The sequence below is a fragment of the Cervus elaphus genome, chromosome 18, assembly GCF_910594005.1.
Source record: "Cervus elaphus chromosome 18, mCerEla1.1, whole genome shotgun sequence".
NCBI lineage: Eukaryota > Metazoa > Chordata > Mammalia > Artiodactyla > Cervidae > Cervus > Cervus elaphus.
The window spans coordinates 15,071,923-15,086,595 of NC_057832.1; positions in this window are offsets into that span (position 1 = coordinate 15,071,923).

Genomic DNA, 14,673 nt, shown 5'->3' on the forward strand with positions numbered 1-14,673 from the left:
GCGTTGTGTGTATCCTGTGCTGCAGAGCCAGTGGGGGACGCAGAGAGACTGTGATTTTCCAGGGTCTTCCTTGGGTTTCTTTTCTCTGCCCTGTCTCTAACACTGTTTTTCCACCAAAGCGATCTCTCAGACACTCTTTCATCTCCACATAGAAGTTCCCCTATCTAATCTCTTCTTCCTTGGATTCACACTTTATATGAAAACACATTCTAAATAAATGCACCCACTCCAGATTTCTCCCTTGAGCTCCCAACTTTAACATGCTGCAGTTTAGTGGACATCTCTCTTTGGATGCTCCAGAGGCTCTTCAATCTCATCAATTTCCCTTGAAAAGCTATGACCTTGTTTGTATGGGGTCTACCTTATTGAATTGTCACACTTTACTAAAGGTGTAAATCTGGATTTATTTTTCTTTACAAAGGTGTAAAAAAGATTTACAAATGTGTAAATCTGGATTTATTTTTCTTTCCTCCTTTTCTCTATCTCATACAATTACCAAAATCTTGTAAATTGTAGGTCTGTCAGAGCTCTGTACTGTTTTGTTTTATTTGAACCACCATAACTCAACCTTTCATCATTTCTCCTTTGTTTATTCCAATAGACTTTTAACTTTCTTGCTCTTTTACAGCCTGGATCTCTCCAAATTTCCAGAAGAATGCATTTAGTGTCTTACAGATATGTTATTACATGTCTATTTAAAATCCTCCCGTGGAGCACCCAAGCTTTCAGCATAAAATCTGACATCCTGTATCGAACATCTTAGAACCTCCAAGATCTTGTCCTGAGAGTCTCTGTAGCCTTGCCATCATTGTAACCCTCCTACTGTTACACTCTTTTCATCTTCAAGACTCAGTTCCTTTTCCCCAGCATCTGTACTAGCTTTTCCTCTAACAAGGTGGGGTTATATCTACTGATGAACAATTGGAAGCAACTGGTGAGCTACACTGAGCAGAGAAGGACAGGAAACATGTGTCCCTGGACCTAAATTATGCTGGCCTCTGACTGCCCCACATGGGCTGCAGAGGGTAACAGAGTCAATTTATCAGATACAGTTATTTTAAACAAAGTCTTGAAATACATGAAATATATCCTTACTTAGCTTTAAAATACTGAAACAAAACTGTTGAAAAGAAGGGATAAACAAACAGTTCAACAATAACTGGAGGCTCCAATACGCTGCTTTCAAATATACGCAATAACTAGATAGAAGATCAACAAGGAAATAAAAGGTTTGAACAACACCAACTAGCCCAACAGATAGAACCGCAGCAGAATACATGTTTCTCTCAAATGTACATCAAACATTCTCCTGGCTAGACCATATGTTAGGACATAAAACAAGCTTCAGTAACTATAAAATAATGGCAAATCTAAAATGTGTGTTCTCTGATGACAGTGGAATTATATTAGAAATCAATAAAAAATGTGGAAATCTTTAAAACATGAAAATCAATGGGTCAAAGAAGTCACAAGAAAAAGTAGAAAATACTTAAGAGGTAAGTGAAAAAAAATACTAAAATTTAAGGAGATCAAATAAAGATGTGCTTAAAGGGAAATTTTTGACTGTAAACATAATTCAAAAAAGAAGAAAGATCTCAAACTAATAATCTAACTACCCATTTTAAGAAAATTGAAAAAAAGTAAATTCAAAGCAAGCCCTATATTTATGGTCTATTGATTTTTTCAACAAGATGTGAATACAAATCGATAAGGAAAGAATGATCCTTTTAACAAATGATGTGAAAACTGGATTACACAAGCAAAAACAATGAAGCTAGACCCTGATCTCACACTGTACACAAAAGTAATTCAAATGGATCAAAGACCTAAATATGAAAATTAAAACTACAAAAAGTCTAGAAGAAAATAAAGAAGTAAATCTTTATAAGCTTGGGTTAGAAAATTTCTTTTGTGAATATGACCTAAAAAGCATGACCAATCTTTTTTTAAAAGATACATTGAACTTCTTCAAAATTTAAAATGTTTGTGCTTTAAAGGCCACTATGGAGAAAGTGAAACATATAGAATGGAAGAAAGTATTGCGCTAGTCAAAAAGTTTGTTTGGATTTTTGTAAGATGTTATGAAAAAAACTCAAATGAACTTTCTGACAAACTCAATATTTGAAAATCATGTATTTGATAATATCCTCTCTACAGAATACTATAGAAAGTTATAACTCAACAACAAAAATACAAATGACCTAATTTTAAATGTACAAATTGCTTGAATACATGTATCTCTAAAGAGGATATATATGTTTGTGTGTGTGTATATGCAGATGTAAATAAGTTCGTGAGAAAAGGAAGCTCAAATGACAATGACATACCACTTCACATCCACTAGAATGGCTAAAATAAAAAGACAGATAACAACAATTGTTAGTGAGGATACAGAGAAAGTGAAATCATTACACCTTGTTGATGGTGTTGTAATATGATGTGCCACACTGGGAAACAGTTTGGCAGTTCCTCGAGATGTAAAACACAGAGCTTCCACATGACCCAGAAATTCCCTTCCTTGGTATATGCCTGAAATAAGCACAAAAATTTGTACATGAATATTTAAAGTAGCATTATTCATCAAAAAGTATAAACAATACAAATGTCTTCCAACTTACGAACGGGTAAACAAATGTGATGTTTCTAGAGTGGAATGTCACTCAGCCATAAAGAAGAATGGAGTATTAGTTCATGCTACAACATGGATAAATCTAAAATCTCTGACTTAAACTAGACACAAAAGATTACACCCTGGATGATTCCAACATATGAAATGTCCAGAATAGGTAAACTTTACAGAGACATCAGTAAAGTAGTCATTGCAAAGAGCTGAAAGAACTAATGGGTGCTGTGTTTCTTTTGAGAGATCTCCCTGTTGGCTCAGTGGTAAAGAATCTGCCTGCCAATGAAAGACAGGCAAGTTTGATCCCTGCGTAGGGAAGAATCCTGGAAAATGGGGAATTCACTGCAGTATGCTTGCCTGGGAAATCCCATGGACAGAGGAGCCTGGTGGGTTATAGTCCATGGAGTCGCAAGAGTCAACAAACAACAATTTTTTTAAGTTAGATAGTAGTGATGGTTGCACAATCCTGTGGATATACCCAAACCACTGATCTTTGCACTTTAAAAGTAAGAATTGGCAGTGGCGGGCAGAGGGGGTGCAGGTAAATTTATCTCAATAAAACTGTTACAAAAAAAAAAAGAAAGAAATTGGCCAGTAGAATAAAAAGAGGGCCATGTGAGCCTGGGAGGCAGAGCGGACCACCTCTCAGGAGACACATTATTTACGATTTCAGGCTCAATTCAGGAATCTACCTCAGCCATGTTTTGTTGTTATTCATTTCTCAAGACTACATCTCTTTCTACCTCTTCTACTTCCAGTTAAATCTCACTGTATTCTGGTTACCTTGGAGCTCATGTCTGTGATCAGCCAGCCACTGTCTGCTCTGCGGGACCATCCCGGCACACTCAGCTCATACCTACACATCAAAACTAGGGTTTGAACAAGGGTCAGAGCCTTGGCCTTGGTAATCTCGTTACATGAGGGCTTTGATTTAAAGTTTTAAGCAAAGCCATATCACTGTTACTGAGTTTTTAATCTTTGCAGCAATGAGCAGGCCTATCTTGCATGTGTAGGAATGTCAGTAGGTGTAACACATAGCCACTTAAGTGGCATGGGCACGTGTGGAGGAGAGAAACAGGAAGGCCAGGCCTATGATGTCGATCAGATTAGATTTGGCAGGTCTTTCTGGCCTGACAATGAGACCATTATATTATCTGAAAGGGCGTATGTTTACTCAGCAATTCAGATGATGCAGAATGTACCTGACGCTGGCAATTAGTAAACAACGCAGTGCTTTTTGCAAAGAAGCCAGTATCGTGCCAGGATCTAAAAACAGAAATATAGGACATGACACAAATGCCCCGGATCCCAACTCAGAAGCATCTCTGCATCCCACTTTGCTTCCCTGGACCACTTGTTGCCTCAGCGTGGCCCTGCGTCTGTCCTCACCCAGACTGTGGAAATCTAATTGTTCCTCTGCCTGCATCTGAACCCTGTCACTGGTCTTCTCACAATCTCTAGACACATCTGCCCAAAAGGAACAATGTCACAACCCACAGTATTATGCACACACCATGGGCAAAGCCCTTGTTCTTAGCATCCCTGTTGAGCCCACTCGAGATGCTGTTTCTTACAGCTCTGCACCTGGCCGTTCATTCACTGACCACCACGGGGCACCGCGAGAAAGGCCGCTCATCTTCCCAGGAAAGCTGTCCGCTTGACAGGCAGGGACGATGGATACACAGCTGGGTTCAGGCAGATACAAGGAGTGGACTGTCTCGCCCTGCCGTGTGCAGCCACCTCTGGGCCGCTGGCAGCCCCAGCTCCAGCCCCTGTGCTCTCGGGGACTTGCATACCATCCGTGCTCGTTCACTACCTGAGAAACTCCTTTCAAGGCCCAGGTCAAGCTTGAGCTCTCCTGTGACTCCTCCCCAGCCCCTCCGAGGCCGTGGCTGACCCTCCTTCTTTGACCTGTGCTCCCCCACGATCAGGACCACCACTGTGATCCTGAGTTATGTGAGCTCGGAAACTCTGGGCCTAGGTCATTTCTTTCCCATCAAAGCATGACGTATAGTGGAAATAGAGTAATATTTTTGGAAGAAATGAATGAAGAGATCATTCCAACTATTTATCACTGATGAGATTTTCCTGGAACTGTAGCATTACCTTGAAATTTATAATTTGGAGTATGACTTATTCAGATCAAGGAATTCATGAGTCTTAAAATTGGAATATACTGTACAAGCCATGTGTAAATTTCTTTATAAACCTCTCAGCCAGTCTGTTTCAGAATTTCCAAGGATGGGCTACTCTTCACCCCACAGGGGATTCACTCCTTTTTTTTTTTTTTTTTTTAAGTAACTGGCTTTTTTCAGTTCTTAGAATGCCCTGCACCCCTTCCTACTCGGCAGGGAGACCTCTTTGCCTGAGACATCCTTCTCCCCATGATTCTTCTCAAAGACAACTTGCTCAGGGAAGAATTTCCTGAACTTAGCAGCAGGTCAGGAGCCCCCACCACAAACTCCCAGCGCTCTCTGTGATGTCCCCTCACAGATTGATCACAGCAGCAAGCAAACAAGACTTTTGAACTTGGTCGGGGTTTCTATCTCACTTAGACTTTAAGCAGGTCCAGTTGATCTTAACCACCACTGTGTTCCCAGGTCTCAGCCCAATGCTTTGCATTCTGTGCTCACTTAATGTCGTGTATGAAATGAATGACTAGGTAAAATCACCTTTTGAAAATGTATTCTTATACTGAGCTGGAAACCACTTCCTCTTCAATTCTTACTCTATGGACTTCATGTCTGTGTTCCCCCAAATCCATACATTAAAGCTCCAACCCCCAGTGTGACGATAGGATAGTAGGAGGGGCTCTCGGGAGGTGATTAGGTTTAGATGAGGTCATGAGCAGGGCAGCCACCATGGGGTCAGTGCCCCTGGGGGATGAGAGACAGACTGGAGAGCTCTCTCTCTCAGCCACATGAAGACACAGCCAGAAGGCTGCAGTCTGCAAGCCGGAAGAAAGTCTCACCAGGAACTGCACTGACCTGCACCTTGACCTTGGACTTGCAGCTTCCAGAGGTGTGAGAAGTGCTTCTGTCCCGCAAGGCACCCAGATTACGGTATCTAGTTACACAGCCTGAACAGACAAGAGCACTTACCATCAGTGTGTGCATGCATGCCCAGTCGCTTCAGTCATGTCCAACTCTTTGTGACCCTCCATGGACTGTAGCCCACCAGGCCCCTCTGTCCATGGGATTCTCCAGGCAAGAATACTGGAATGAGTTGCCATTTCCTTCTGCAGAGGATCTTCCCAACCAGGGATCAAAACTATGTCTCGTGCCCGACTCCTATGTTGCAGGCAGATTCTTTACCTGCTGAGCCACCAGGAAAGCCGTTACCATGAGTCCTGTTTGTCAAATCATCCTCTACTGGCGAAGACACCAGTATTGGGGAGCTGGCTCTGTTGGTTAAGTTTTCAGTGGGGCCAGAGCTGGGAGGGTAATGTGTCTCATTCTGATTGGAGATAGGTCACATATTTGATGTGGGCTGAGTTCCCACTACATTTTACCTGCAGGAATCAATGCTACACCCAGGATCTGGTTAATTTAGGATGGCACCTCCAGGCCAAGCAGCTGAGAAGACCATTCCTCAAACCACAGGCTTCCCCAGACCCTGCTCCAGAGTTTCTGGACAGGTAAGCTCATGGAGAGAGGCTTTGAGTACTGTCTCTAATAAAATGCCCTGCATTTAAAGATTGGAAAAGTATCTCTTGCCAGAAAAAAGCAAGCTGGAGTCTTCTAGAATGTGTGCAGCCTATTTTTTTCTCCCAGGGTTCCAAAAGCACTATAGCCAGGTCACAGGTCCTAAAAGATTCCTTACATTAGCACAGAAAAAAAAAACAGAAGCATATGCTCGATAGCACTAATTATTAGAGAAACAGAAATCAAAACCACAATGAGGTATCACCCCACACCTGTAAGAATGACCATCGTCAAAGTCTAAAAACAAGAAATGCTGGGGAGGGTGTGGCAAAGGAGAAAGGGATCCCCCTGCACTGCAGTGGGGATGAGGGCTGGGGCCGCCACTGTGGAGGGCAGCATGGAGGTTCCTCGGGAAGCTAAAAGTAGGACTGCTACAGGATCCAGGAATCCCACTCCAGGACAGATATCCAGACAAAACTCTAAGCGCCAAACATGTTCATCAGCGGCTCTATTCACAATAGGTAACACATGGAAACTATCTGAGTGTCCACAGACAGAGGAATGGTTAGAGAAGAAACGGTACATGAATACAGAGAACAAAATAATGTCACTTGAAGCAACACGGATGCAACTGGAGACTATCAGACTAAGTGAAGTAAGTCAGAAAAGGAAGACAAATGCCGTATGGTACTACTTCTGCGCTCGGTCTCCTTCCGCGCACGGTCTACTCACCGCTCATGTGCTCAGTCGCTCAGTCGTGTCTGACTCTTTGCGGCCAGGCTCCTCTGTCCATGGAATTTCCCAGGTAAGAATGCTGGAGTGGGTTGCCATTTCCTACTCCAGGGAATATTCTTGACCCAGGGATCAAACTTTCATCTCTTGCATCTCCTGCATTGGCAGGCAGATTCTTCACCACTGTGCCACCTAGGAATCCCATGGTACCACTGACACGTGGAATCTAAACTATGACACAAATAAACCTAGCACCAGACATGGGATCTGCCAGGGACTTGCCCTGGGGCTTCCGGCCTGCAAAACTGAGAAATAAATGTTTCCTGTTTAAGCTGCCAGCCTGTGGTACACTGTTACAGCAGCCGGAGGTGGCTTAGGCAGGAGACCTTGCGGGAGTCCTGTGATCTCTCCCTACCAATTTCTTACCAAGGAGCTCCATTCTGCTTGTCTTTCTCCGAGGTGCTCACGCAGGGTGCAGCATTTTGGGTTTCCTTAACAAGGACCCCAAACCCTGGGTTTTTATACATTCTTCTATTTTCCTCCATCTGCCAATTGTACATCACAGGCCCTCCTCTCAGACAGGCCAGCTTTTCCGTGATTATCTGTGTGATCCTGAGAGAATGTCTTGAAGTCTCTGAACTAGATGGCTCTCATCTGTAAAATGGAAATTATGACACCTACTTTTCAGAATCCCTGTAAAGGTTAGCTACATTGATGTTACATTGCTCAGTCTGGCACACACAGACCCCCACACCTTGGCTGGAAACAATATTTCTTGGTTCCTATTTCAAAACAGAAATTGACACTATGGTCACGCCTGTCATGTCATTTTAATACTCAGGACTATCTCAAGATGATTTAAGTTTTTAAATTCTTAAAAGAATTTAAAGAGGAAAACTTCCTGTTTTTAAGATACGGAAAACCCTAAGGACACACCTGGGAGCTCATGTCTCCAGCAGTCTCCCCAGCAGGCTCCAAGGCGCTGGTGGAAATCCAGGCCAGGCTGGTGGAGTCAGAAGCTCCAGGAGGATGGTTAGGAGGATCATTCACACTTGGAATTTGAGTCCTACGTTCATCTTGTGTGTGTTCTGAACAGACGGGGCTTTGTCATTAGGATCTTAGGCCATTTATGGTGTCTCCTCCAGAGGGACCTTGGGCAGTAGCCACCCTGAAGCTCACATCTGTCCTCACTGAGCTGTGGGCTGGAGGATGATTCAGCCCCAGGAGCATTCCCGGGGAGGGGACTGGTTGGTTGAGCAGCACAGCATCCTGTCGGATCTCAGAACCTGGGTGGTGGGTGATGCCTGACAGGCTGCAGGGTCACAGGGTAGGGCAGAAACCTGGGTTTAGGGTTCAAAGCAGCACACCCACTGAGGGGAGTCTAGGAGTTTCTGGAGGTTATCCAAATACCATTTCAAATTTGCATTTCTTGGAGTATTAAAGTAATGGGCTTCCCATGGCACTAGTGATAAAGAACTTGCCTGCCAATGCAGAAGACGTAAAAGACTCAGGTTTGATCCCTGGGTTGGGAAGATCCCCTGGAGGAGAGCATGGCAACCCACTCCAATAGTATACAACTTTTTAGTACATTTGGAGAAGACAGGAAAGTTTCTTTATGCAAAGAGCATCTAAGACCCACCACTAGAAATAACCATCGTTAAATTCTGTGCTTCTTCCCAGTGTATTTCTTTTCCTCCTCCACCTTCTCCTCCCCATCCTTGTGCTCCTCTCTCTCCTTCTTCTCTGCTGGACCACTGTTTCAGCCAGGAAATTTCTGGTGGCGATTTTACCTGTCCTGGCTACACTTGGCATGGCTGGAGATGTTTGGGGATGTCAGGAATGCTGAAGCTAAACATCCCACAGAACACACATGTACACATGTGCACACTCACACATTAGCACATGCGCACACACACACACACACACACAAACATACAGACCAAGGGTTTACTTGGGCCAAACATCAACGGTGCCAAGATTGAGATCTTCTCTCCTAGACTGTGCACTTACCTCATCTGGCAGGACTGTTAAAGCAAGGCTCCCAGACCGCATCCCAGAATTTCTGGTTCCACAGGTCTGGGTGGGACATGAGGCTTGCAGCTCCCAAGGGAGGCAGATGCTGTTGGCTCACACTGACGAGTGGAAAGAACTCACCCGGGAGGGTAACTCTCAGGTCTTCCTCCCGTTCCCTATCACCCTCCCCGAAGACATGGGGTGAACCTGCCCTGTGGAGAAGTGCAGCAAACAAGTGTCCACTTTTGTCTGCCATGCGGGGATGGGGGTTAAAATCTGACGGCCTCTGAGCCTGGCCCCCATCTGTCTGCATCCAGTCCTTCGAGGTGCAAGGCAGCGCTCTCCTCTGGGCCACATGGAGGTGATGGACCCTCTGCAGGCACAGCCTGTCCTGAGGGCACGTGTCCCTCCACTTCTGCCAAACTGGGCACGAGGAGTAGGAAGCCCACCTGACTCAGAGCCCAGCTCAGCCTCTGTCAGCCCAGGACTCCCACCATGAGCTCCTATGCTTGCCTCTCCCAATGTCAGCAGACTTCTGGAGAGCTTCTGAACTCAGAGAGGAACAGTGCACAGCTCAGGTGTCCCTGTAGGCTTCAGCCCAGGGATCCTTGACTGTAAAGTGATGAGTAGCCTTGTCCTCACACGGAGCTGGGTGGGGGTGCAGATAAGGAGGTGCAGGCCTGTCTCCGCCAGGCCTGGAAGAACGTAACATGGAGCTCCAGGAGTGCAGCCCTCCTGCAGCAGCTCCGGCAGCTGGTTGGGCCAGGTCCCTGGCTGTGCCTGTAAAAGACCTCTGGCTATTGTTTTTAACTTTTTATTTCATATTGGGGTATAGCCGATTAACAGTATTATGATAGTTTCAGATGAGCAGCAAAAGGACTCGGTCATGCATGCATGCTAAGTCCCTTCAGTTGTGTCAGACTCTGTGCAACCCCTTGGACTGTAGCCCACCAGGCTCCTCTGTCCATGGGATTCTCCAGACAAGAATACTGTAGTGGGTTGTCATGCCCTCCTCCAGTAGATCTTCTCTACCCAGGGATCAAACCTGCATCTCTTCTGTCTCCTGCATTGGCAAGTGCATTCATGTATCCATTCTCCCCCAAACTCCCCTCCCATCCAGGCTGTCATATAACGCAGACCAGAGTCCCCAGTGATGTACAGTATGCCCTTGCTGGCTATCCATTTTAAATATAGCAGTGTGTCCAGCAGTCATAAGTTCATTTTCTAGGTTTGTGAGTCTCTTTCTGTTTTGTGAGTAAATTCGTTTGTATCATTTCTTTTTAGATTCCACATATGCAGGATGTTGTATGGTATTTCCGCTTCTCTGACTTATTCACTCAGTATGACAGTCTCTAGACCCATCCATGTTGCTATAAGAGGTCCCTGGCTATTTTTGAAAGGTGCAAACTTTTAAAACTGCAGACAAGCAATTTCTATCAAGCCTGAGCCTATGAAGTAAGAGAAAAATTAGATTAAAGCTTGATTCAAAAAGACAACAGGTTTTTGAGCCACTGGAGTGGGAACTATTTTTGTTCTCTTGAATGTGTTTTTCAGTCAGGGCTGCGGGCTCGGACTTTAAATAGCTGTGTTGGTTCATTGTCAGAGGTCTGCAGAGACCCAGCTCTGGCTTACAAACCACCAGAGCTCAGATGCCAATTCCGCAGGTGAGCCCCAAATGCTTTCATCAGGTCTCAAATGTCTTTGTGTCTACAGAGAATGCAGCATGCCTACCCACCCCCATCCTTGGGTTTGTCCACAGACATGCTGATCTACAAGGGCTCAGCAGGATGTGATTAAACAAGCAGACAAATACATACTAATAATATGACACAAGCCAGTCTTTTGGTTTTAAGGACTCAGTCATCAAGGAGTGATAAGCGTTGTAAAGGAGCACATAATGACACAAAGACCAGATTGTACAGAAGTGTGATTTTTTTAATAAGATGAAATAAATTACCAAAAGCTAAAGAAGCTCTGGGAAGAGAGTGTAATTTACACATTTCCAGGAATCCTGCTTCCCTGGGAAACCATGAGAGGCTGGACTGGGCTGAAAGTTGATTTTGTCATTGGTGTCAGGAAGGAAGCAGCCACGGATGAAAGGAAAAGCTCTGATTAAATGGTGGAAAAAAAGAAGGGCCCCTCAGGAGAAGGGCTGTGAATTCAGGGCAGGCTCCAGGCCCCCGGGGAAAGAGGAGGCAAGACCCCTGAAATCCAGCAGCCATGCTGAGGACCAGAGAAGGACAGAATGTGGCTGTCTGAGGGCCAGCCACAGGAATTCAGCCCAGAAGAAGGATCAGGTCCCAAAGTGAACTGGGGTTAACCCCACCATGGGACCCTAAGCGACGGGGTGAGGGCCAGTGGGCCTTTCTGTCTCAGGAAAAGTCAGGGCAGAGAAGACTGGATTGGTTCGGATGGCGAATGCTTTTGGTAGGCCCAGAAATTAATAACTTCATATTTTTCATCTTGGGGCATCCATGATGTAAAATCTAGAAAGAAAACAAGCATCTAGCCCTGAAAGCAAAAGGAGAGTTTAAGGGAAGAAACCTGCTTTGGAAATCCTCCAGAATGGATGGAACTGACATATAAATGAGCAGGAGAGAGGGCAGGTGACCCAGCCGGTGGCTTGGCTCATGTGACAGTTTTCATTCATAACAGAAAAGGACTGCCCTCCATAGAGGGGCCCGGAAGCTCAGTGGTCACCAGACCAGAAGCAGGTGTGGGGACAGGATGTCCTGGAGGAGACACGGCTGTCAGGTGATTTGACCTCATCTATGCTACGTCCGCTCCCCACACTGAGTCCCCTAGAACTCGCCCAGCACTGCAAGGAAAGGAAGGAAATCAAGGTTATATTGGATCTGAAATCCAAGTCTTTATATGGGTAAGATTAGACTGAGGTGCCTGGAAAGCAGGAGGACCTGCCCGGGTGAGCATGGGGTGTGTGGTACAGGTGCTGACAATTCGGACTGACTGCAAAGACATACGTCACCCCCTCAGGTTCTGCTCATTAAATACACGGGTGATTCTGGAGCAGGAACTCTGAAGTCTCCCCACCGCTTTTCTCAGGATGTCTTTGACTGCAGAATGAAAAGAGGCTGACAACACATTAGGAAAGTGCCAGAAGTTTGGAACAGTACTGTACCTCAGGGAGGAGGAAAAGTAGTGCTTTGTGCTCTGAGAGAATTTTTACTAACATCAATCAGCGTGGAGACCAAGATCAACCTGGACGGGAGTGGAGAGGACAGGTTTGCATGAAGATCATTCATGACCTGGCCAGGTTCTAGCTGGAGAGCAGGGCTGTTTAAGAGGGCTCCTTCAGATTTGTTGACTGGGAGCAATTCTGGACCATGACTTGGTCAAAGATAACCATGGTCCTGAGAGACAGAAGTAAAATAGAGATGAAAATTACTGAATTTAAGTGGGTAAAGAACATGAATTCCCGTAGACATTAATGGTGCAGGGTGAGAAGCCTGGGGTCCTTTGCAGACTCCTTAATAATTGTAGGCAAATGACTTTAGGATGTTTGGTGGCAGAGAGGAGGAAGGGATATCAGACTCCCTGCGTGGGGAATCAGCACATAGCCAAGATGGCGTCAGTCATGTTCTCACTCCACACCCTCTTGCCCTTGGGCCCTTGCCCCACATCCTATAAACAATGACTTTGCATGGTTATGTAACAGCTGAGATCACTTATAGCACTGTGCATGCATGTCATGATGTACTTATTTGGCCATGGACCACTTTTGTTCTATAAACCTATATAAGCCCCACCTGAGAAACCCCTCTTGCTGCTGCTCCAGCCCAAATAAACATGTCTGCAGTTCCTAAGGCTTTTGGAGGTTTCTTCTAGCTTCCCCACTCATACCTTGCCTACCCTGGGTTTAGAAAAGAGTATGAACAGCAAGACACTCTGAAATGGGAAAAAGGGGTCTTTGCAGAGGCAGGAAGAACCCTGGAGTTTGTAAGGGGGAAGCTAAGGAGGACAACACATTTCCTACCAGACTGTGTGTAGATGGGGTAGAGACACATGGTCAGGCATCTCCAAAGTACCACTAGGGAAGTGGTGCTCTCAAAAGCAATCCAGTTTCCACTAAGACAAGCAGCTGGGAGAAGCATATAGCATATAACATATAGCATATAAAAGCAGCAGGGAGAACCCTGCAGGGCCCTTCCAGGGACAGATGGCCCCACCCCACCCCACCATCATCCTCCACCTGCCTCTTGTTTGCAGCAAAACTTTAGCCTCCCAGACGGTCTCCAAATCCAAAGAATACATTTTATCAGAGAAGTGAGAAAATGTAGAAGCCAAGGAGAACGGTTAACCAAGATAATAATAATAATTTAGTCATTAAACAAATTCAAGGACTATTAGTTCTGTCTCAAGGACTATAGATAATATAATGAACCATGTCCTTTGAGCTTCTGCAGATACTGAAACTCCCACCAGGTGGGAAAAGTTAACTGTATGCTGCCTGCAAGCACATAGACCTCAAACAGAGTGAAACCAGAAGGTTAATGAGCCTAACCTTACCATCATCCCGTCAGAAGAATGCCCATGAGCTTGTCATGCACTGTAACCTCCCACTCATCCTGTCTTAGAAAACCTTTCCCTGAAAGCTAGCAGGGAGTTTGGGTCTTTCTCAAACTCCTTGCTTGGTACCTGCAATAAACACTGCACTTTTCTTAACCACGACCCAGTGTCAGTAGATTGGCTTTACTGTATGCAGGTGAGTGGATCTAAGTTTGGCTCAGGAGCATGGGGACCAAGATGGAGAGAGAAAAATGTTGTTGTCATGCACAATGGAAAAAGCTGTGATGGTGTGAGTCGCATGCAAGAAGTCTGGAAAAGTCTGTAAAGAAAGGAGCAAAGAGGATTGAAGATTAAGGGCAATTGCCAGGTGTGGGATCCTCTGAAGGTCGTAGGACTGCAGGGCTTCTGTATTATCCTCAGGCTCTGAGCTGCACCCAGACAGAGAGGACGAGGACCCAGCACAGGGACTCGTAGACATGCACCCCGTCCACTGGTGTGGGAGGAAGGGGTCAGTGTCTGTTTTAAGTTCACTCAAAGTCTCAGTGATGGAGATCTTTTTGGCTGATAGTCACGACACGCTACTTCTCAGACTGACAACTCCTTTCTCCCGGAGCTTCTCCCTCTGCAGGGAAGCCAGAGTGGCGTCTTCTGGCTGAGTGGAACAGTTGACAAGTCAAGATTCATGTTAGAAAGGAACCTTCCAGAACTCAAACTTACTTCGATGGAAATCGTAACAATCACTGCTTTCCCCTGCCTTTTACCATACAGACAGATACAACCACCTTACACACAGCATATGAATCCAAATACATTTACATATTTTACCCAAGACAATCAGCCTTTCAGAATTGCTAAAACTGGCAGTAGCTTTGTATCAGTACTGACAGCCCATTTACTGGACCTCACAGTTATGTCCCGATGCTTCATTCTTCAGATAACCCTGCAAAGGTCCCATGACGTAGGTCTGAGGCTCCCCATCTCACAGGTAAAAATACTGTCTATTTTTAAATCTTATTTTGACTGTACCACATGGCACATCTGTGCCTTCTGCCATGGAAGCTCGGAGCCCTAACCACTGGACCACCAGGGAAGTCCCCAAAATACTACCTATTGTCCACTATCATATAGCTGATG